Here is a 25,038-nt window from a genome sequence, read left to right on the forward strand (position 1 = left end):
CTGACTGAAAACTCACCAGGTCTTTACTTAATACAGTCTTTTGTATCCATCACTTTTCTCTACCTCCAAGCAATTTAGGACCAATCTGCAGTTAGAAGACCAAAAATATAAGAACTCTTACATCTCAGTAACCAAAAGACTAATAATCCAATTTAATAATGGGTGAGAATCTGAACAGGTATTTCTACGAAGAAGATACATGAATGTCCAATAAATACATGAAAAGATGTTCAGTATCATTAGTCATTAGGGAAATACATTTTTTTTCTTTTTTTTTTTTTTTTTTTTTTTTCTGAGACAGTTTCATTCTTGTCGCACAAGCTGGAGTGCAACGGCGCGATCTCGGCCCACCATAACCTCCGCCTCCTGGGTTCAAGCAATTCTTCTGCCTCAGCCTCCCAAGTAGCTGGGATATCAAACATGTGCCACCACACCCGGCTAATTTTCTTGTATTTTAAGTAGAAATTGGGTTTTACCATGTTAGTCATGCTGGTCTCAAACTCCCGACCTCACGTGATCCGCCTGCCTCAGCCTCCCAAAGTGCTGGAATTACAGGCATTCCACTGCACCCAGCCAAGAAATACAAATTAAAACGAGACACCACTTCATACCCACTAGGATGGCTGTAATAAAAAAGACAGAAAATAAGTGTTGCAAAGATGTGGAGAAATTCAAACTTCCATGCATTGCTAGTACAAGCGTAAAACAGTGTTGCTACTTTGGGAAAGTTTGGCAGTTCATCAAAAAGTTAAACACAAGAGTTACAGTACGACCCAGAAATTCTATACCCAAGAAATGAAAACATATATCCACAGAAAAATCTGTACAAGAATGTTCATAGCAGTATTAAATCATAATAGTAGTTGGGTGCGGTGGCTCACAACTGTAATCCTATCACTTTGGGATGCCAAGGCGGGCAGATAACAAGGTCAAGAGATTGAGACTATCCTGGCCAACACGGTGAAACCTCATCTCTACTAAAATACAAAAATTAGCTGGGCATGGTAGCACACGCCTGTAGTCCCAGCTACTCAGAAGGCTGAGGCAGGAGAACTGCTTGAACCCAGGAGGTGGAGGGTGCAGTGAGCAGAGATCACGCCACTGTACTGCAGCCTGGCACTGGGCGACAGAACAACATTCTGTCTCCAAAAAAAAAAAAAAAAATCGTAATAGCAAAAAGGGGAAAATAGGCTGAGTGCAGTAGCTCACACCTGTAATCCCAGCACTGTGGGAGGCCAAGGCAGGCAGATCACTTGAGCCCAGGAATTCAAGACCAGTCTGGGCAACATGGCAAGATCGTCTCTACAAAAAATATAAAAATTAGCTAGGCATGTTGGCTCATGCCTATAGTTCCAGCTACTTAAGAGGCTGAGGTGGAAGATCAATTGAGCCCAAGAGGAGGCTGCAGTGAACTTTGATCATGTCATTGCTTTCCAGCTCAGCAACAGAGCAACACCGTTTAAAAAAAAAAAAAAAAAAAAAAAAGTGGAAATAATCCAAATGCCCATCAACTGATGAATGGATGTGTTATATCCACATAACGGAATAATGTTTGACAATAAAAAGGAATGATAAATGTTACATGTATAATGTATAACCCTTAACAACATTATAAGTGAAAGAAACCAGTCACAAAAAATTATATATTGTATGATTCCATTTATATCAAACGTCCAAAATAGACAAATTCATGTTAGTAATTAGATAGCAGTATCTTAGGTAACAGTAAGAGAAGTAGTAAATGGAGAATACAGATTGACTGCTATTGGGTACGGGGTTTCAAGAGAGGAGGAAAACATTCTAAAATTAGATTGCAGCAATAGTTGCACAACTGTGAATATACTAAAAAACACTGAATTTTACACTTTAGGTGAACTGTATGGTATGCGAATTATATCTCAACAATGCTGTTAGGGAAAAAAAATAACAAGTTCAGAACCATCACACACAAATGTTTTTATTCTGTCACATTCCTGCTTCTTCTCTCACTAGTGCTACAAGGGCCATCCCCAAACCCCAAAACTGAAACTTTCCAGGAAAGGGAGAGTGAAAGTAACTATTTCACCAGAAAATGACTCTAGAAAAAACAATTATTTGCACATCTATTACCCCTTGAAACATTCAATAGTTTTCTGGTGGCCTCCACTATTTTCAAACCGTATTGTTTATTCATTAAACACGATTAATGAAGATACATGTATGGCCAATAAAAAAGTTTCATACACCTGAAAATATTATCAAGGAAACACTACTATCATGTACAAATCGACTGCTTAGGCTATACGCCTCTCCTCCTAAAACAAGACCAGAGCCAGGAAGAGACTAACAGAAGATAAAAAAAATCAGCTTCAGCTTTTAAAGACTGTTTTAACAGTAGGAAGTATAGGCCTGAACTAACTGCCTCTTTTCCTCCATATTTTAGGACTAGTGTCAATAAAACAGGTGGTGAGTGTTGGGGGGTGGGGGGGGCTTCCTGTCCAAACATCATACAGAACTACAACTTCTTCCAAACCCCAAACCTTACTTCCTGCAATTTATGTAAACAGATCACAGGCCACTCTCTTCAAACTAAATCATAACCCAAGCAAATAGCACAAGATTCTATTTCTGGGTCTGTCATTAACTCACTAGATATTCCTAAGGCTTCAGTCTCTCTACTTTGCTCAAAAACTTAACTACCTAATATCCCATCCCAAAATCATCATGTGGTCTAATAAGGAACCCTTTCCCAATTTACAGATTTATTTTTACAGAAAATCTGATAAAGGTATATGAAATTAGATCACATTATATGTTTAAATCACCTACATTGAATATACATAAAACAAGAAAAATCCAAAAGATTATCCACTGCAAAAATGTTGAACTCCTACATTTTAAACAATCTTAAAGGTATTCACTAAACAAAGATAGAATAAGCTTTTGGAGGGCTAAAGGCTGTGAGGCTTTAAATTTGAGCTCAGTTATATTTAGAAAAACAAGATGCCACTTCTCTGGATCCTGTATCTTTATCTTGGGCATTTGATTCATGTGCTTTGCCTAGTGTAATTCAAAGCAACAGATCCTACCCATATTGCTGAAAAGTCCACTGAACCTAACAGAACTTACTGGCTGTCAGAGGAATAAAATGCTGTACTGCAAATGAAAAGACAGGAAGCTACAAAGTCTCCAGTGCCAGAGATGTTTAACAAAATAAAAATTACCTGCCTCATTCTCAAATTCAGTAAAACAAACCACTGCTAACTTTATAAGAATCATTTCTATCCCATTCCTGGAAATCCTGACTTAGGAGTCTAGGGTGAAACTTGGAATATCTATTAACTAAGAGTTATCTCAGATGATTCTGATGTAGTTTGATTCTGAAACTACTGGTTTAGGACGAGGGTAGCAGAAACGTTTCTTATCATTTGTCAATAATGCTCAATCGGTAGTGACTGCCTGAAGTGCTACAATGAGAAAATCATGTTTAAACACAACCAGAAATTAGTAGTCTGCCAAAGACATGCTGATGCTGATGGGGTAACATGCAAATCTGTCATCTCTGATTCAGTTAGACCACTGAATGGACTGTTTTAAGGAGACTTTTGAGGTAAGAAGAGATTCAGGTGTGGATTATTTGCTTTTAACTGGCAGAAGCTCCAGGTGACTCTAGGAAGGTAGGAAACAGGTTTGGGGATGGACCCTGTAGCACTAGTGAGAGAAGCAGCAGGAATGTGACAGAATAAATACAAAATTAGCTTGGTGTGGTGGTACATGCCTGTTATTCCAGCTACTCAGGAGACCGAGGCAGGAAAATCACTTGAACCCAAGAGGCAGAGGCTGCAGTGAGCCGAGATTGCGTCACTGGACTCCAGTCTGGGCAACAAGAGCAAAACTCTGCCTCAAAAAAAAATAAAGTAAAATAAAATCTACATTTTTTTCTTTTCTTTTTTTGAGACGAAGTCTCGCACTGTCACCAGGCTGGAGTGCAGTGGCACAATCTCGCACTGCAACTTCTGCCTCCTGGGTTCAAGTGATTCTCCTGTCTCAGCCTCCAAGTAGCTGGGATTACAGGCACCCGCCACCACACCCAGCTAATTTTTTGTTTTTAGTAGAGATGGGGTTTCACCATGTTGGCAAGCTGTTCTCAAAACTCCTGACCTTGTGATTCCCCCGCCTCAGCCTTCCTAGGTGCTGAGATTACAGGCATAAGCCACCACGCCTAGCCAAAAATATCTACATTTTCTTAGAGATGCATGCTAACATAGGGATGAAAAGACAGTGTCTATGATTTTCTTTGAAATACTTAAGCAAAAAAAAAAAAATATATATATATATATATATATATTTGAAGCCTATGTAGCACCTGTCTTGATTTGCTGAATCTCAATGATGAGGAAAGGAGGGTTTTTTATATTTTATATACTTCTGAATATACTCAAAAGGGCAGCTGGAGTAAAGTTGTTTGGTGTTAGTTGCTCAACAATAGCAATGGACAATTAATTCTTTTTCTTTTCTTTCTCAGATTTCAGGAAGCTAAGAATGACCCATACTTCTGAGAAAACAGCCTAGACTCAATCAGAAGAAAATGGGCATTCATTAGTTAGCTCTACTAATAAGAAATCTCTCTGAATCTACTCAAAGAACTTCTTGTAAATTAATATGAGAACTGAATATGAGCCAAGAGAGTGACTCAGCTGCTAAAAAAGAAACAAAATACAATCTTAGGCTTCATTAGAAGAATCGTATCCAGAAAAGGAGGGTAACAGTACCATGTACTCCTCACTGGTTAGTTCACAACTAGAGAATTGTGTTCTGGCTTTTTTTGGTTTTGTTTTAATATAAAATTTTTAAAAATCACCTATGGAGGGAAATGTGTTCTCTTTTGAGCACCACATTTTAAGAACACTTACAGGACAAATGACTGGAAGAAGGGATATCAATCTGGTAAGGAATTAGAAACCAAAAGTGCATAATGACTGAAGAAACTGGGTGTGTTTAGTTTAGAGAAGAAAACTCCTAGCCTTCCACCTCACCTCTACCATATAGACCAGTGTAGGGTTTTCCACAGGATTTCAAGAGTTGTTAATGCACATTCTATAATTAAAGAAGACTGAGATAAATACTTTGTTTTCTAAATGGCTTGACAAAGTGTTCAATATCCTAAACAGCTTTGTTAATGTCCAAGAAAAAGGATGATCAGTATTTCTCAAATATGACCATTCATTCATTCATTCAACAAATATTTACTAAGCACTAATTATTAGCTAACCACTTCTCCAGGTGCTAGGGATATAAAATGAACAGTTTTAATATCCTGGTGGATAGTTTGGGGGAACAACCAGGCTAGGTCTCTATTCCTCTAATTTGCACTGTGCTTCCTCAATTCTAAGTCTTTGACTGTACTCTCAGTCTAGAATGCTCCATGTCTAATCTTAATCCAAACACTATCTCATCCACAAAGCTTTTTTCATCATCGTAAGCAAAAATATTCCCTCTTCTTAGTAAACCCATAGCTCTTAGTATTTGTACCCATTTCTTGCTAACAGACTAAGTCTCTTAATTACCTTTGGGTCTCACAATATCCAGGACAGTGTCTTGCATGCATAGGTACTCAGGAAATATAAGCTGAATAAATAATCACCTTCAAATAATTGGATTATCTTGCAAAAGAAGGCAGACTAGGTAGGTCTCTACTGTTCCACAGGAAAGAACTAAGCAAAAGCGATGAAGTTAAGACGCAAATTCTGCCTCAATTACAGCTAACAACAAACAGGTTACCTTATCAGTGTCCAAAGGTGTTCTCAAAGTAGCCAAACGACTATATAGCAAGTGTTTTAGGGATACAGTTCACTGACATGAATGATTAACTCTTAAAATTCTAGGAACTACTGTATATCTTACTGTATTAGACAAAAGGTAATTTTTGAAACATGCTATCTGTAGTAACAAAAACTTCTTAAAATTAAGCTTAAACATGAAATGTCCTTTCATTTATTAGTACAGTGATGCATCACTTAGCTACAGGGATACTTTCTAACAAACGTGTTGTTAGGCAATTTCATCACTGCACAAACATCACAAGTGTACTTCCACAAACCTAGATGGTAGAGCCTGCTATACACCTAGGCTATACGCTACAGGCTATATTGCTCCTAGGCCACAAGCTTGAATGGCATGTTACTGCACTGAATGTGGTAGGCAACTGGAACACAAAAGTATTTGTGTATCTAAACACAGAAAAGGTATAGTAAAAATACTGTATTGGCCAGGCACGGTGGCTCACGCATGTAATCCCAGCAATTTGGGAGACCGAGGCAGGTGGACCACCTGAAGTCAGGAGATCGAAATCAGCCTGACCAACATGGAGAAACTCCATCTCTACTAAAAATACAATATTCGCTGGGCGTGGTGGCACATGCCTGTAATCCCAGCTACTCTGGAGGCTGAGGCAGGAAAATCGCTTGAACCCAGGAGGCGGAGGCTGCAGTGAGCTGAGATCACGCCACTGCACTCCAGTCTGAGCAATGAGAGCAAAACTCCATCTTAAAAAACTACATAAAAAATGGTATACTTGTATATGGCACTAACAATGAATGAAGCTTGCAGGACTGGAAGTTGCTCAGAGTGAGTGAGTGATGAGTGACTGTGAAGGCCTGGGACATTACTGCACACTACTGTAGACTTTATAAACACTGTACACAAAGACTACATTAAATTTATTTTTTTTAATTACACTACAAGATTATGATGGCTTTAAGGTCACTAGGCAATTGAAATTTTTCAGCTCTATTATAACCTTATGGGACCACTACTGTATATATATGTGCTCCACAGTTGACCAAAACATAATTATGTGGCACATGACTGTATGATGACTATATAATAATACCTATTATGTGTCACACACAGTGTTAAGTATAGAGGATAAGAGACACAAAGACACTATCCCCATCCTGGAAGAGCCAATACAATGCTGTTTAATTATGTTCCCAAAGCAAACCTGATATAAATCTGAATGCCTAGGTATCTACCTCAATAACAAATGCTCCTTAGATGAGGAAATTCCTTAGATTTTCAATATTTTGCAATCAGAGAAATAACTATGTAAAGTCATCAGCTTCTCTTAAACCCATCTATTCACACTCCTAAATGTATTCAGGTGTTTGAACAAGCTACTCATTCTGCCTTTCTAGTTAAAAAGTAGAAAACAGAAGAAATCGCAGGATACTTCCAGATGCCAAGGACATCTCCAATTTTTCTCCCAAACTAAAACCTGTAGTCTTTGCTGGCATGGAGCCTGCCTTACTTGTGTCCCCAGTATTTAGTACTGTGCCCTGGACACAGCAAAATAGTGAACAAATGAGCAAGGGAATCAGTGAGAGAAATGAATGGCTCCAATGTACCTGGATGAAAAAGAGTACTTTAAAGCACTAACAATTTGGTTTTTTATTAGAAACCTGCCAAGGAATGGAAGCACGTAAGTAGATCCTTAAGTTAGTTTTCAGGATTTAAAGTGTTATTTCTAGGTAATTTATTGATAAATAATTACCGTAAGTAATATTAAGGTCTTGGTTGCTTCTAAAGGACTAAAATTAATTTCTCGATCAGCAAAGTCAAATGACCAAACTATAAAGCAAAGAAAAACCCAAACCACTTAATACACTCACAACTTACCCATAAGATAATCAATAACTTATCAAACTGATTTAACAAGCTGCTTAGAAAGCAAAACAACTTCATAGCATCAAGTGTTTAAATGGCTCTTGAAAAGTCCTAAAATCAGGCTGGGCGTGGTGGCTTACACCTGCAATCTCCGCACTTCGGTAAGCTGAGGTAGGCAGTCACATGAGGGATGGAGTTCGAGACCAGCCTGGCCAACATAGTGAAATCCCGTCTCTACTAAAAATACAAATATTAGCCAGCCATGGTGGTTGAGCTTCCATAATCCCAGCTACTTAGGAGGCTGAGGCAGGAGAATCACTTCAACCCAGGAGGTTGAGGTTGCAATGAGCAGAGGTCACACCACTGCACTCCAGCCTGGGAGGCAGAGCAAGACTTCATCTTAAAAAAAAAAAAAGTCCTCAGATCCACATTTTTGCAAATTCTCGTTTGAACCATAAAAATCATAAACTGTAAGCTTTCTTTTTCTTGAGTATAAAAGTGATATATGGTCACTGTAGAGAGCTTAGAAAATACATACAAGTTCAAAGAAGAAAATTTAAATTACCCATCATGATGCATTCTCTCCCAGTCTTTTTTTCTATGCAGATGTAACTTCTTTATATACTGTTACTCTTCCTACACACGAGGCAACGGACAACACCACGTCTCCCACTGTGCCAACAACCTAGGCATCCTCAGCAGAATCATGTTCCAGGGATACTTTCTTAATGTCTAAATTGTATAGATGTGTACTTTTACAAAACAAGACCAAATCTGCTATTGAGTAATCCTTTAAAGTTTTCATTAACTCCTACAAAGACCAAGAATGCAGATTCAAGTAAAAATGCTTCCAATGACTAGAAATGGACCTAAATTTAACAAGGGAAGAAATTGCCCCCATTGGTTTTATGTACCCTAAGTCTGATATTATCATAAGATATGTTCTGCTCCAAGTAGACCAGGTCCTTTGAGGTCTACAATCTTTCATTTTTACCTCAAAAATCCAAAGTATGTTCCTCAACCAAAACTTTGTCAGTTTCACACTAAAAGTATGAAACAAGGAGAATGCAAGGTCTGGGTTCCAGTATCTGCTCCACTACTAAGTAAGTGACTGGCACTGGGTCCCAGCTTCTATCTCATTTTCTCCATTTGTCAATAGGAATATCACTACTAATGCATATCATAGGGCTGCTGTAAGGCTCCAAAATCCAATAGATCAGATAAAGTGCTCTTGAAAAAATATTATTCAAATGTAAGGTGGAAATCTTTTGAAAATACACATCCCCTATAATAATATAAAACACAACTTCATCTGATATGCAAAGGTGCCATTTCTAATGGTGATGGCTACCCATGTATACATAGTGGGACAATACCATCAACAGCTCTGTACACAGGGTAGACATGTAAAGTGTCACAGACTCACAGATCCAACTACCCTAGCAGAAACAGACGACATTTATCATTTACTTCCTGTCATCAGAGTCTGCTCCACCCTATTTCACAAAGGCCAACCTGACCCTGATTACTGCATGTTTGACTGTTGTGCCTGTAATTACCCAAAATTTAATGCCCAAGCCACAGAAACTTTTTGAAGTTAACTTTAATAATTTTACAAGCACCCATGTACCCACCAGCCAAAATCTAGGATCTTTATGATAACCTACTTCCATCATATTGAAATCCCATCTCTCTGTAAGAAAACAAAATTTGCAACTGTTAGTGAGTTCTAGCAGTCTTTCTATCATCCATGCCTCTCACAAATCCGTTTCAACACACTAGTACTAATTAGAAACAAGGTTTATTAATGGTGTCAAAGGTCAGGTCTCAATCTTAAAAAAAAAAAAAGATGATTCCAATTTACAAGGTTTTTAATAAGGTCACACTGGCACCATACTCTACCAATCAATCAAGATCAATCTTACTTCCTTATTAACCACTATAACACTGAGGAGTACTCTATCTAAGCAGGAGAATTCTATTAGAACTTTTCATTTTGTACTCCAGGTGAAAACTCTGACTTTCTGAAAGTCAGTTTATTGGGTAAAGTCTCCTTGACACAGACTCATCCTGGAATAGCTAGCCAAATCTTCAATGGAATCCATAGATTCTACATTGATTTGAAGATAATGAAAAACAGACATCATGCAGTTTCTGGAAAGACTCTAAAAATTCCCACCCAGGCCAGGCCTGGTGGCTCATGCCTATAATCCCAGCACTTTGGGAGGCCAAGGAGGAAGGAAAAGGCCAAGAGTTCGAGACCAGCCTAGGCACACAGCATAGTCAGACCTTGTTTGAACTAAAAATAAAAAATAGATTAGTTAGGTGTAGTGGTACACACCTCTACTACCAGCCACTTGGGAAGCTAAGTTAAGAGGACAGCTTGAGTCTAGCAGTTTGAGGTTGCAATGAGCTCTCATGGAGCCACTATACTCCAGCCTGGGTGACAGAGCAAGACTTTGTCTCAAAAAAATAAAAATTCCCACCCAAGGACCCACTGATCTTCAAATTATTAGCATTCAATTCAGAACAGAGTCCTCTAAGACTATGTTCTAACAAGAGTTCCTCTTATTGCACTCTGAGTCCCACCATGCAAGTATGAGTCTGTTACAAACGACTTCATCAACTGATGATGGGAAACAAGTCACATAGTGCGGTATTAAAGTAGGTCTAATTACATCAAAATCAAATAACTTATATTTATGGTAAAATTCTTTTTTTTTTTTTTTAAAGATGGGGTTTCACCATGATGGCCAAGCTAGTCTTGAACTCCTGACCTCAGGGGTCCACCCACCTCGGCTTCCCAAAGTGCCAGGATTGCAGGCATGAGCCACAGCACCCAGCCAGTAAAATTCTTAAAGCAACCAAGTGGCTTAGTAATTATTCGAAATTAGGTCTTTATTAATGGTGTCAAAGTCAGAGCTCTTGTTAAATATGGTCCTAATTATCTCATATCACATATTTATACTTATCCATTTTTTTTTTCTTTTTTTTGAGACAATGTCTCCCTCGCACAGACTGGAGTGCAGTGGCACGATCTCGGCTCACTACAACCTCCACCTCCCAGGTTCAAGCAATTATCCTGCCTCCGCCTCCTGAGTAGCTGGGATTACAGGCGCGCACCACCATGCCCAGCTAATTTTTGTATTTTTAATAGAGACAGGGTTTCATCATGTTGGCCAGGCTGGTCTAGAACTCCTGACCTCAAATGATCCACCCACCTTGGCCTCCCAAAGTGCTGGGATTACAGGCGTGAGCCACTGCACCCAGCCACTTATGCTATATTTTATCTTGTATAGTACTAAAGTTTGACACTGTATGAGTCTCATTGCCCTTTTGTTTCATTTGCTTTGTCCTGATCCTATAGAAGAGTAATAAACACTTTGAAAGACATCACATTCTCAGGTTATCAGTTGATATACATGTCAAATAGAATAGCAGCCAAAGGTGCCTAACTACAAAAGGTTACTTAAAATAAGTAGAAATGTCATTGTTATAAATATAAAAAAAAAATCTGGTTCCATATAACAAAGCTATTTCCATATCCCAACAGATGGCCCACAGTAATAATGCTCTGCTGATCTGATTATAACAAATTCTATTAAATCAAAAATCCTGTACAGCAGATGCCTTTTCCAATTTCAGAGTAAGTCAATCTCTTTAACCAAAAACACTATGCTTTGGTTCTTATTTGTGCATTAAAATCAAGTTATACCAATTAAGATGGTCAAATTATTTGACAGTTGTCATAAAATGCCACTGTGGTGTTTTCTGAGTTTTGGAGTGGAAAAGGTAAAAAGTAACTCCCTCTAGAACTAAAAGGCTAACTGTTCAAAATGGAAAACAAAAATTCACAGTTAAAGGAAGGCTGAGGGGAGAGGTAAAAGTGAGCTTCGGCTGCCTCAAGCCAAGGTTTCTGAATAGTGACAAGTGGAAAGCTAAGTGATTAACAAGGCCAACAGCAAAGATCAGTGAAAATAATGTAATTTCTGAGCTGAGAAGCTTTGAGACAAACAAAAAAAATGTCTAAACAACATGTATCTTTGCACACTGTAGTGTTACGTCCACTTTTTTAAAAAATGCAATGTCAAGTTAACTTTGCTGTTTAACTGTTTCCCCAACTACATTCAAAATCAAATCTTCATATTCTGGTCATGCACTTACTTGAAATATTACCTTCTATTAATTCATAACACAGTAAACAGAAGAGAGTAGTAATTAAGAGCCACTGAGTTCTCAAAACAAACTACAAGGGTTCAAATCTTGGCTTTTTCCATTCCTAGCTATGTTCCTTTAGTCAAATTACTTAACCTCTCTGTGCCCATTTCTTCATCTGTAAAACTAAGAAATATTTATAAACTCCACAATATATTTATAAAATCTATTTACAAAATTTATAAAATCTATTTACAAAATTTATAAAATATTAGGGGTTGTAAGATATGGATAATGAATGTAGAGTGCTTAGAAAACTTTTAGGCCCATAATAAGGCCTCAAAAAATGTTAGCTAGTATTATCATTATTACCACATTAACTCTGTGAAAGTTCTGAAAGAAAAGAAATATGAAATGATTTGTCTAAAACACAGAACAAACAAGTGCCAGAATCTAGGGGGAAAAAAAAAAATCTTCATTTTAAGTCCAGAAGATTAACCATTAAAAATCAGTGGGCTGAGTGTGGTGGCTCCCGCCTGTAATCCGAGCACTTTGGGAGGCCAACGCTGGATCACTTGAGCCCAGGAGTTCGAGACCAGCAGAAATGGCAACATGGCGAAACCCCTTCACTTTGTAAAATGCAAAAATTAGCTGAGCGTGGTGGTGTGCACCTGTAGTCACAGCTACTTGGGGGGCTCAGGTAGGAGGATCACTGGGGCCCAGGTGGTTGAGGCTGCAATGAGCTGTGATGGCACCACTGCACTCCAGCCTAGACAAGAGAAAGACCTGGTCTCAAAAAAAAAAAAAAAACAGTGATTCTTCCAGTAAGTACATTTTCCAGTCCCTCTAAGTCTCCAGAAAATTACATGGGGATCCCTTAAGTTAAAATAGCAGCATAGACTAAGAAGACCCACTTGCTCCATCAATTACTTACGTGTACAACCCTAAGCAGGTCACCTAAACTTCAAATTGCTCATCTTAAGATGTTCTGCCTTTATCACAGGGTTGTTGAGATCAAATAAGACAATGTATGAGAAAATATATGTAAACCAATAAAACACTATATGAATGTTCAAGGGCCATGTCTTATTCATCTTTATATCCCCAATGCCTAGCAAAATGCATGGCAGAGACATAATCTAAAAGAAAGCCATGGGAGGGGTTGGCAGGGTAAAGATTCGATAAAAATGGGGAGGAGTTTAGAAAAACAAGAAACTTGGCCAGGTGCAGTGGCTCGCAACTGTAATCCCAACACTTTGGGAGGCTGAAGCAGGCAGATCACTTGAGGTCAGGAGTTCAAGACCAGCCTGGCCAACATGGTGAAACCCCGTCTCTACTAAAAATGAAAAAATTAGCTGGGCATGATGGTACACACCTGTAATCCCAGCTACTAGGGAGGGTAAGGTGGGAGAATTGTTTGAACCTGGGAGGCAGAGGTTGCAGTGAGCCAAGATCAAGCCACAGCACTCCAGCCTGGGTGACAGAGAGAAACTCCGTCTCAAAAAATAGTAATAAAAGAAACTCAAATGCCCATCAACTAAAGCAGTGGATATCAATGTAGTGTATCCATACAGTGGAATATCAGTTGGCAATAAAAAGCAATGAAATGCTGATACATGCTACATGGATGAGCCTTGAAACATATACTAAGTGAAAATAGTCAGACACAGAAGACCGTATGTTGTATGAAATACCCACAACAGGCATTTGAAATTGTCAACATCTCTGAGATGGTAAGTGCATTAGTATGGCTGCCTGGAGGTGAGGGTATGGGGAATGACTGCTGATGGGTACAAGGCTTCTTTTAGAAATGCTGTCCTAAAAATGACTGTGATGGTTGCACAACTCTGTGAATACACTAAAAACCACTGACTTGTATACTTTAAATGAATGAATGATATGGTATGTGAATTATATTTCAAGAAAGTTAGGTTTTTTTAAAAAATAAGATAAATTTAAGAAGAGAAGCGTTAAAGTATAAAATCACTGGCTTTGGAACATAATTTTATTTCTTTTTTAAAGAAAATACTAAAACTTACCATATCAGATCGTAATGTCTCTACAAATCCTGTCACCTATTCTTCTCCAGCAAATCTGTCACCTATTCTTCTCCTTCCTTTCATATTTCTCTCTAAGGTTACAAATTATCTCCTCCGGCTTAATTCAATTGTCTTTTCATTGTAGTCACTGTTTCTGAACTTCTATACTGCATTTGAAACTGTCAACACCCTGCCTTACAGAAAATCTTTCTATCCTTGGCTTCCGTGGAACTGATGCACTTTCTGGTTCTTCTCAGAATGCTATTTGGGTCCCCTATTATGGGACCCAAAATTCCAAACCTCAAAGCTCTTTCTTCATTATACTACTGTCCTCCCAATGCACATCTACTGATGTGTTCTACTAGCATCTACATCTCTGGTCAGTGCAAAATCTATCTTTCATCTAACTGTTCATTATATATAGAAATAATTACATGCATGAGGTTAAGTCACTTGGCCAAAGCACCTTCTGATTTTAATATCTCATTCAGATTTAATGAATTAAACACATGTAAGGAGCTTAGAACAATGTCTGGCATACAGTAAGTACTCAATAAATGTTAGCTATTATTTTATTCCCACAACCACTATCTTATATCAGACCCTCATAATCTTATTCCTAAAAGTCTCCAAGAGCATTCCAGTCAGTCTCTCCACTCCCAGGACACTCGGCTGAAATAAAAAACCTTCCTCAGGAACAAAATGCATCCTCTTACTCTCATTCTTTAGAACCCACTGTGGTATCCTATCAAACTAAACTCCCTATCCTTGAAAGATCCTCCACCAATACTCCCTCGCCAATCCCAAACTCATTTATTATTCACCAACACAGATAATCTGACAGTCAAGCTACTTGATATCATTTACACATTGCCACTTCTCTGCCTTTGCACAGGCCCCTTCACTTTCCTGAAATACACCTCCTTCCCCGTTGGAAATTTGTATCTTTCCCAAATGTCACTTATACTTTTGACTTTGGTTGTACTGTTATCCCAAGGAGAAATCTGATGGGTGTTTGGTAATTCGGAAAGATGTACATGTTGTTTCCCCAACAGAAGAAACAACTCTGTTCTTTTGACGTAAGTTGAAGCTTTCCAAGAGACCACATATCTTACTCGCCTCTTCATACAGACTACTTCACACATAGATAACACGTACTTTGCAGAAGTACACAAATGCTGACTGACTTACCAAAAAAGAAAAAAAAGCCTCAGTATGTATCAGAACATTCTCTATTTTTCACTGCCCCACCCATATTTAGCATAATGAAAGCAGACAGAATCTAGAATCTATATTTAAATATTTTCATTCTACATAGAAGGAAAAGGAATAATACATGAACTGTACCAAATAAAAAGAAAAAAATGTCAAAAACACACTCAAAGAATATACAATGTGAAAAACAAATTAAGTGAGAATGCAGGCCACTCTGGAATCTAATAAGCGACTCTGAAACATTAAGATTTTTTTATTTTACCCAAACTAATTAACAAAAAATAGCCAACATAAACACGTTCTGGCCTCATCCAAAAAAAAAAAAAAAAACCTACTAAAAGCATGAAAACTTCCCGCTTTTGTCCTCAGCAGCACAAAACCAAGACTCACCTCAATTCTGAGACACAAAAGCAAAAACAAAAATCCTCCTATTTATCTAAGAAACTAAAAAAGTTAATCACCTCTATAATATATGCCACTTAGAAAAAGAGAGGAGTTACTGCTTTTCTATAAATACTTGCTAGGGACCAGGAGGAATAGGCTTCTCTCACTGTTACTGTGGCCTACTGGCCTATTCCTCTATAAGGGAGCAATCTGTAGTCTCAAAGGAGCAAAACGGAAGATGGAAACCTTAATCTGGAAGAGACATTAAGAAAAAAACTAATCAAAACACGTTTCAAACCAGTTTCGAAAAAGGGAGTGCAACGGGTACTCAACAGAGTAAAAGTCAAGTAAAAGAGCTTCTACAAAATAAGTGACTAGGTGAAACTAGCGCTGCCTTATGAGAAAAAGAGCTATGCATGTAACGCTCCTATGGTATGCTTTTTCACTGGGAAACAAAACAGAAGGAAGAAAACAAACACAAATAAATGTAAAAAAAAAAAAAAAAAAAAAAAAAAAAAAAAAAAAGACCAAAAAGGTGTCCACCAATTTCTAAACTCCCTGGCTCTAACTCATTCAGGAATCCAACTAGGGACAACACAGATGTGGACCGCACCAACAAGGAATAGTCACTGTTTCTGAACTTCCATACTGCATTTGAAACTGTCAACACCAAAGGAACAGAAAAACCTTTGCCAATCAGACACCCAAAAAGTAAAACAGAAATGACAGATATACACCTCAATGCATCCGCAGCAAGCGCTTATTCTCTCTTTATGATTAAGCAATAGAGAAAAGAATAAGAGCTGCTAATGAAGAGGAGAAAAGATGTTAATGAAACTAAGCCCTGTTATGTCCCCTGCTGGCCTCAATTTCAGAGTACAACTCTTGATTCTTCACCTAACCAACAGTCGGCCTCAGCAAAGCAAACTGACCCTAACGTCTTCCATGCCACCCGGAGGAAATCACAGAGGAAAAACCATCCCGTTACCCTCCCTCCTCACCAGCTGCAAAAATGGAGGGGGGGGGGGCGGGAGACACTCTACCACGTGGGCAGGATGCAACACACACAGGACAGCAACACGTCCGCATGGAACGGCTGCCTTTGCCCTAATCCCGGCAAAGGACACCGACACAGGATGGGCGGGAACGCAGGCCCCCTTGCATGGGCCTCCTCACCCCAAAGGGCCACCCCGAAGCGTGAGGTACACTCGCCCTGCCGGCAGAAAAGCGCCCCCAAGCTTGAAGGGAAGCCGTAGAGTGCCGGGGTCGGGGGCTAGCCCAGGCCAGGGGACAGGTCACGGAGGGAAAGAGACAGTCGCTGCCCTCGGACTCGGCGCCCCCGGGCTGGACCTCTGCTTCCCCGGGGCCCCGCCTGGGGGAGGGGCGGGAGGCGCGGAGCCGCGGCTTTCCAGCTGAGGGGCAGCAGCAGCTGAGGAGAAGCGCCGCGGGGGAGGGAGGGACCCAGCCCTCGGCGCCCGCCAGGCCCCGGCCCCGGCCCGGGTCCCAGCCCAGACCCCCTGCCCCTCCCGCCGCCCACCTCGCGGCGCGGCTGCGGCCAGGAGAGAGAGGGCGTCTCGCGGAGGGCAGCCCCTGCCTCGGTCCCGGGAGATGCCCCAGCCCCGCCTCCTCGCCCGCCGCCCAGGTCCGGCCGCCCAGGCGGCGGGCACTTACCTCAGGCTGCGCAGGCCGGGACGGCCCGGCCGAGCCCCCGGCCGCTACGTGAGTCTCCGCCCCCCGGGAAAGGTCCCAACGGTGCCTAGTGCGAGCGGTCGAGGCCCCGAGCAGCGCCGAAAGCAGCGGCGGCAGCAAGAGCAGCCAACATCCGGGGCCGCGCACCCGGAACTACTTCCCGACCCGCATTCCCCCCGCCTCCCCCGACCTCGCCACCGCCGCCGCCGCCGCCGCCTCTTGCGACGTCGCTGCGTCACGTCCCAGCGCGGTCACGGCTGCTTCGACGCGCGCGGGATCCCTCCGCTGGGACAAGTAGTGCCCTGAGGCTGCCAGGGCTCCGCCTCTGCGCAGCCGGTGTCATCTAGCGGCCGGCAGTTCCGAGCGACATGGGGTCCCTGTGCCTGGAGTGGCGTCTGGAGAGTGAGGGCGGCGGAGGCTGCCCCGCAGTTGAGGACAGTAGGGATCGTTGGCTTTAAACCCTGCCCACGGATACCTGGGGCCCCATGACCCCAAGGAATGGTGCCAAATGTCCTTCCCCGCCCCCCAACCTCCGCCACCTCACCGTAGCAACAGGCACCTTAACCTCCTCTCCTGGAAACCGGACGCCTTTTCCGACCTGGCACGCCGCGGATTCCGGGACCCCCAACAAAGGCGCCTTGGACCTTCAGGACACCCCTCCTTTCAGAGTTTGCTGAGCCCCAGGTGCTAGACTCGTCTCTGCCGAGGCCTTTCCCGTACCCGGTCTTACTTTCCTTCTTAAAGCAAAGGAGTTGGAACTCTAAAGGCCCTTCTGATTCTCAAGGTAGCTACCCAGGTTATTGTCCTGCTATCAGTAGGCGGTACATTTAGAAGGGTAGTTTTGGTCGACTATTGAACTTTGGAATTTACTTCTACGTCAGTCTTTACTGATTCTTTCTCTAAACTATTAACAATGAATCTGGCCTATAATTTCACACTTAATTACATTCCAGAGTATTATTTGCTGTTGCTTCATTCGCGTTAGTCACGTATTCCCCTGCAGTACCAAACACACTTTTGAACTCACATTGGGTGGCTCAATATTTGGAGACTTAGATATCTCTTAAATGAATACTAGGCTGATGGGATGAGAGGAAAAGGAGAGGCATGAGTGAATTGGCCCTGGGTAGTTTTTTGACATAGCCTCAAAGGGTTTAGATAAAGATCTCCAACAGATTGGAGCACACAATTCCTTCAGTAAACATTGAACACCTGCCATTTGTCAAGCATTTCTGGGCACTGGGGATTCAAAACACTCACATATTCCTTTTCTTTATAGGACTAGCAAGATTCTGAACGTTCACGTACTCATTCACTCAACCAATATTTGCCAATCACTGCTAGGGTTGCCAGATACTATTTTAGTGCTTGGGATGTATCAGTAAACAAGAAGAGAGAGAAGAAACAAATACTCTTCCCTCTTGGAGCATTCATTCTATTATAAGGAGAAAGATGATAAATATAAGAGAATTATGTAATATTTTAGAAGGCATCGGGTGCTATAAAAAAAAAAAACAGGGTAAGGGGTACAAGGAAAACTGGAGGAAGGGGGTTTGCAATTTTTTTTTTTTTAAGAGGGAATCCCGCTCCATCGCCCAGGCTGGAGTGCTGTACTGCGATATCGCTCACTGCAACGTCCGCCTCCTAGGTTCAAGTGATTCTCATGCCTCAGCCTCCTGAGTAGCTGGGATTACAGGTGCGTGCTATCACGCCCAGCTAATTTTTGTATTTTTAGTAGAGACGGGTTTCACCATGTTGACCAGGCTGATCTCAATCTCCTGACCTGCCAAAGTGCTGAAATTACAGATGTGAGCTACCGCGCCGGGCCTGCAATTTTAAATAGAGCCGTCAGCGTGGGCCTCATTCATAAAATGACTTTAATCAGAGATCTGAAAGAGTTGAGGGAGTCCGCCATGGAGTTGTCTGGGGAAGAGTGTCCCAGGCAGAAGGAACAACTAGCTGGTGGAAAGGTCCCCCAGATGAAAGTCTCAGGAAGTTAGAAATAACGAGGAGGCCATGGCCAGTTAGAACAGTGTGAGCAAATGGGAGCTGAATGAGATAAGGTCAGAGAGAGGGGTCTTGAAGGCAACTGTAAACAGAACCACTGCTGGGCTTTGAACAGAGGAGTGGTATGATCTGACTCAGGCTTTCAAAAGGCCAGTGCTAAGAGCAGACCATAAGAGGACCATGGTGGAAGCCAGAGCCTACATTACCCAGGTACAGGATGATGGCTTGAACCGGATAGTAGCAATGAGTAAGATAAATAAGATGCAATCTCAGCCGGGCACAGTGGCGCTAGACTATAATCCCAGTTATTAAGGAGGCTGAGGCAGGAGAATAGGATCACTTGAGCCCAGGAGTTCAAGTGCAACCTGGGCAACTCAGCAAGCCCTCATCTCTAAAAAAATTAATAAAATACAGTCTGTCTACTTTAAGAACTCATAGTCTAGTGGGAAGCAGGTAGATTAGATAAATACAGTGCACTGTGATTAAGGATTCTGAAGAGGAGGACACCTTTGCCAGATTTCCTTAGAGAGGGTAGAAGTTTCCAGAGCTTCAAGTTGCCAAATACATTGGAAGTTTCTAATTATTTGTTGGGTCATAGGGTGGATCCCTGATAACATGGCTAACACTCATCTTCCCAGCCTTTCAGGTCTCAAAACCTACCATCATCTGAGTGGAGTTCTAGGTAGAAGGATACTAAAAAGCAGTCTGGGTCATGCATTTAAGGAGGTGGACCAAGCTGATATTATCGCCATTTGTCAGAAGAAGAAAATGAGGCCAGCAGTCACCAGGTTTTAACCTGAGACCGGGATCAAGATCATAAAAGTCCCAGACAAAGAATCTCTCTGAGCCAGTTGAGTACAGTCACCCAGATGGTAGAGTTAAAGAGTAGAGAAACTTGACTGGGCACAATGGCTCACACCTGTAATCCCAACACTAGGAGGTGGAGGCGGGAGGATTGCTTGAGCACAGGAGTTCAAGACCAACCTGGGCAACATAGGGAGACTCTGTCTCTGCAAAAATAAAAAAAAATTAGCTGGCAGGGTGGTGTACACCCGTGGTCCCAACTATATAGGAGGCAGAGATGGGAGGATCCCTTGGGCCCAGGAGGTCAGGGCTACAGTGAGCTGTGATTGTGCCATTGTATGCCAGCCCGAGTAACAGAGCAAGACTCTGTCTTAAAAAAAAAAAAAAAAAAAAAAAAAAGAGAGAGAGAGAAGACTTAGCTCCAAGTCTGGAGCTTTTGTTTATTTTTTTTTCTTTATAAACATTTTTTAACTTTATAGAAATGGGATCTCACTATGTTGTTCAGGCTTGTCTTGAACTCCTGTTTAGCACCACCTCTTACAAGTCTTGGGCAGCTCCTCTCCCCTCACTTGTCTGGGATTCTGAGGTGCTTCCCTAAAGTGCTCATTCTAGGCTAATATGGGGTAGGGCTGGAGAGAGAACAGAGGTGAATAGCTGCCAGAATGAGGTGGGAAGGTGAGGATCAGCAGCTTTTGGGAAGGAAAGAAGTATGAGCTCTTGGGTGCTAAAAGGTGGAGGAGCAATAAAACTTATTACATATGGGATTCATGCTAAATGAGTAGTGTTTTGTTTTGTTTTTTTGAGACGGAGTTTCGCTCTTGTTACCCAGGCTGGAGTGCAATGGCGCGATCTCGGCTCACCGCAACCTCCGCCTCCTGGGTTCAGGCAATTCTCCTGCCTCAGCCTCCTGAGTAGCTGGGATTACAGGCAGGCGCCACCATGCCCAGCTAGTTTTATTGTATTTTTAGTAGAGACGGGGTTTCACCATGTTGACCAGGATGGTCTCAATCTTTCGACCTCGTGATCCACCCGCCTTGGCCTCCTAAAGTGCTGGGATTACAGGCTTGAGCCACCGCCCCCGGCCATGTAGTTTTTTTAAGATTAAAAGAAGAGTGGAGGAGTATCCTCCCTCAAAAAAAAAAAAAAAAAAAAAAAAGAAAGAAAGAAAGAAGGCCAGGCACAATGGCTAACATCTGTAATCTCAGCACTTTGGGAGGCCAATGTGGGAGGACCATTTGACCTCAGGAATTCGAGACCAACCTGGGCAACAAAGTGACACCCTGACTCTAAGATAAGTAAAAAATAAATAAAAAGCTAGAATGGCCATAGCAGCCGGTGAGTTCTGGGACATTGTGAGGAAGAAAAGATTAAAGCCTAGATTAAGAAGGCAGACCTAGAGTCAAGTACAGTATTCCATAGCTTACTTTCTTTGTGCCTATATCCACTTATTTACTTTCTCTTAATCTCTGTTTCCCTGCCTATAATATGTGAACAATAATCATAACTACCTAGCAAAAGAGACTGTGCACACGCTGCCAAAAATAAAGGTCCCTGAGACAGCTGTTATTATTTATAAGGTCCCAGTGTCAGCACAGAAAAGAGTATAGTAAGTCACTGTCTTGGGAGATGGGAGTGGACAGGAAGGGAGGGTGGAGAACAGGAGAGCCTTCAAAGAGGAGATAGCTCAGGGGACAGATCCTTAAAAGACACAGATTGCCCAGTGGAATAAAGTAGTGGTTTTATTGTTTTGTATTGTTTGCAATCTTTTCCTAGCTTCATCTGAATTCTGAATTATCTGAAAGGAACATAGCCCAGAGCTGGGCTGCAATAGCCATACAAAAACCTTGACTGGGCACTGGCAGTGCTTCAACAGCAGAGTGTTCAACACTTCACATGACCCAGCCACTTAAATAAATGAGCCTTTACCTGATCCTTTTCTCCCTCTGTATGTGCTGTAAGAGGAAATCAAAAAACGAGAAATGAATTTAAAATGAGCCAAACTTGCAAGAGGGAGAGAGAAAAACAGGAGAGAGCCCCTCCTATTATTCCTAGCCCAGGAAAAGCCTTACAGCTTCCCTGGATGTCTTTATGTCATATTTTATAATTCATGAATTTGATTTTTTTAAAGCTATACATAGGCCACCTAAAAGTTCTCAGCACTACTGACTGCTATTTGAGGAAAATGCACTTATGCATACTTAAAGAACATTCAATAATCATTTAGCAAGCACCTACTTTACACCAGGTGTTATACTAAATACCAAGGAGTCAAAAGAGAATAAAAGAGAAGCAGACATGTAAACAATTAATCTCAATGCAATTTGGTAGAAATTTATACTTGTGCCATGGAAACAGAAAAGAAGCAAGGCTTAATTCTGTCAAATTGGTTGAGGTGGAGGGTCAGGCACAGTCACGGGGGCGAAAGAAAGCTTCACTCTTAAAAGTTAAGACTAAGTTTCAATAAATGAGTAGGAATTTTCCATGCAGAGACAGAAGCAAGACTGGCCGTAGGAAAAGACAACTGGGGGCAGAGAACAGCTTGTGCAAAGTCAAAGAGGTTGGGTAGATACAAGAAAAGTAGAGGCCACTGAAGTTATAGTCTTCTAAGTAGTCATTAAATATTAGTGGCTGATGGGAATAACTAACTCATACAGCTAGACCACATCACTCTATGTAAACCGTCATTGAGTTCCTATCCTCTGGTAGCTTGGTGTTAACTTCAGATTATATTGGTAAGGCAAAATGTGATCATTCCCAAAGACTATTATTTAATCATTATTAGTAGAAAGGAGTAGCTTAGATTATTTTCTCCCAGTAGAAGGCATTAGCCTAAAATATATTTTTGCTCCTAAGCTGTCAGTGAATTTGCACTAGTGCATTCATACAGTCTGCCATCCCCCTCCTGCAACCCATCTTCATATTCCTTTGTAACTACCTGGTTCAAACCTTGGCTTACTTCCACTCTTAGAATCACCCAAGCTAATTAAAAGCATAGTGAAAGACACAAAGACACCGAGACAGCTGAGCAAACATTAACAAATGCGTCGAGTAAATAAAGTACTTATATTATATGTAAGCAATGGTGCATATGAAACTTGGGTGGCACTAGGAAGAGTGAGTCAGAGATGTTCAAACAGTAGGATCAAGGGAAATCTCTCTGCCAGTTCGCAGTATCTTTTAGGATGACAAAAAGGAACCTGGTTAGCAGGAAAAAGTAGCCAAGGTTTGCAGCCCAAAGGAACCTGAAACTCTGGTGCAAACTTGGTAGCAGGAAACAATTGTTTAAAGTTGTGAGCTAAATAAGAACCGTCAAGAAACCCCAATGCCGGATGGAGTTTGGCGGGGGAATAGTTAACATTTAGTGTTCCTTGTGTGACTAGCAACACGATGGGCCCTTTACATCTGTTTTTTGTTTTTTTTTTTTTTCCCTTAATCCTTACAGTAAAACTATAAGGTGGTCATCACATGAAAGAAGAGGAAACATAGGCTCAGTAGTTCAAGAGTGTCAGAGGCAGGATTTGAAGCCAGAATTGTCTGATTCTTAGCCCTCTCTCCTGCCTACCTTCAAAGACTCTAAACCAGTGGGACTGTTTACACCAGTGTGAGAGTCGTAATGTCCTAGGTGAGGCACTGTGAGAAGGTGTGATCCAAATATCACAAATAAAGGGTAAAGAGACCTATGGAAGACTATACAATTGTTCCCAAACACTCATCTGTACCTCCCAGAATTGGATTGTTCTTTCCCATTGATAGCAGGCTTGTGTGTGACTTGCATTAGCTAATGAAATGCAGGTGGCAGTATGAGCCACTTCCAGCTGGAAGCTCTGCCAATGTGCTGCACCATGTTTTCCTTTCCTGCTGCCCTCATGACCAGCAACACCCCGGATAGAAGCTAATCCGTCAGCCTCAGTCCCAGAGTGAAGACAATGTGCAGCAAAAGCCACAGCTGACCTGGGAAGGATACAGCGTAAGTAGGAAAAACAACCTTTGCTGATTGGGCCACTGAGGTTTGGGGGAGTTGATACTGTAGCACAAAAGAGCCTAGCCAGGCGCGGTGGCTCACGCCTGTGATCCCAACACTTTGGGAGGCCAAGGTGGGTGAATCATGAGGTCAGGCGTTCACCGCATCTCTACTGAAAATGCAAAATTTAGCCGGGCATGGTGGCAGGCACCTGTAATCTCAGCTACTTAGGATGCTGAGGCAGCTTGCTTGAACTTGGGAGGTGAAGGCTGCAGTGAGATCATGCCACTGCACTCCAGCCTGGGTAGCAGAGCAAGACTCCCATCTCAAAATTTTAAAAAATTAAAAAACAGAGCCTATATGGACTAATGCACACATCTTCTGAATCTTTCTCTTTAGTGACCAAAATTTTTAGTGTCATCTTCAGGTAGAAAGATTGCTTGGGGACTATGAGACGATACAGGGAATGGGATGATTGGTGAAAGGCAAAAATACAGGATTTGAGGCAGGACATGGTAGCTCACACCTGTAATCCCAGAGCTTTGGGAGGCCAAGGCAAGAGGATCACTTGAGGCCAAGAGTTAGAGAGCCCACCTTGAGCAACATAGTGAGACAATGCCTCTAAATTAAAATAAAACAAAATAAAAATACAGAATTTGAAACTCAGTCAGTCTTTATCTGTGGGCTCAGACAACCCTTTATAAGAAAGTGCCATGGACCATGTCATGCCCCAGCAGCTGGGGAGCATATGAAGAATGTTAAGATTACAGCTCCTGGTTTTCTTTTGTTTTTGTTTGTTTGTTTGTTTGTTTGTTTTTAAATAGAGGCAAGGTCTCATTACGTTGCCCAGGCTGGTCTCAAACTCCTGGCCTCAAACAATCCTCCTGCTGATCTCCTAAAGTATTAGAATTATAGGTGTGAACTACCATGCCCAGCACAATCCCTGTTTTCGAGAAAAGGACCATACTCATTTGCTTCTAAATCTAGCAACCCAATGCTGTATGTGGCAGCCTCTAGGCACTAAATAAGCATATTTTTATCAAACGGATGCTATGGAATAATCTAGAACTATAATCGAAGTCCCTTAACTCCCCACAAAGGCTCTTCCTGTGTTGTAACATATTGCTAACTCGGGTTTGG

At 41.5% G+C, this 25,038-nt stretch overlaps 1 protein-coding gene across 6 annotated transcripts in view; it reads right to left on the bottom strand.

The window, feature by feature from the left end:
- FOXJ3 (forkhead box J3) overlaps positions 1–17,751 on the bottom strand; it is a 176,393-nt gene extending 158,642 nt beyond the window's left edge. For 2 of the 6 annotated variants that reach the window (XM_074380636.1, XM_074380640.1), the window contains exons 1-3: positions 17,109–17,167; positions 477–623; positions 17–85 (exon numbers count right to left, since the gene is read on the bottom strand). The gene's annotated coding sequence lies outside the window, so the exon portion shown is untranslated. Of the gene's footprint in view, positions 1–16; positions 86–476; positions 624–17,108; positions 17,198–17,670 lie in introns of those variants that run through there. The other 4 variants (XM_039474074.2, XM_039474072.2, XM_074380637.1 and 1 more) reach the window with 3 other exon arrangements.
- Positions 17,752–25,038: the final 7,287 nt, after the last annotated feature.

Source organism: Saimiri boliviensis, chromosome 11 (assembly GCF_048565385.1).
Source record: "Saimiri boliviensis isolate mSaiBol1 chromosome 11, mSaiBol1.pri, whole genome shotgun sequence".
In the NCBI taxonomy this organism is placed as follows: domain Eukaryota; kingdom Metazoa; phylum Chordata; class Mammalia; order Primates; family Cebidae; genus Saimiri; species Saimiri boliviensis.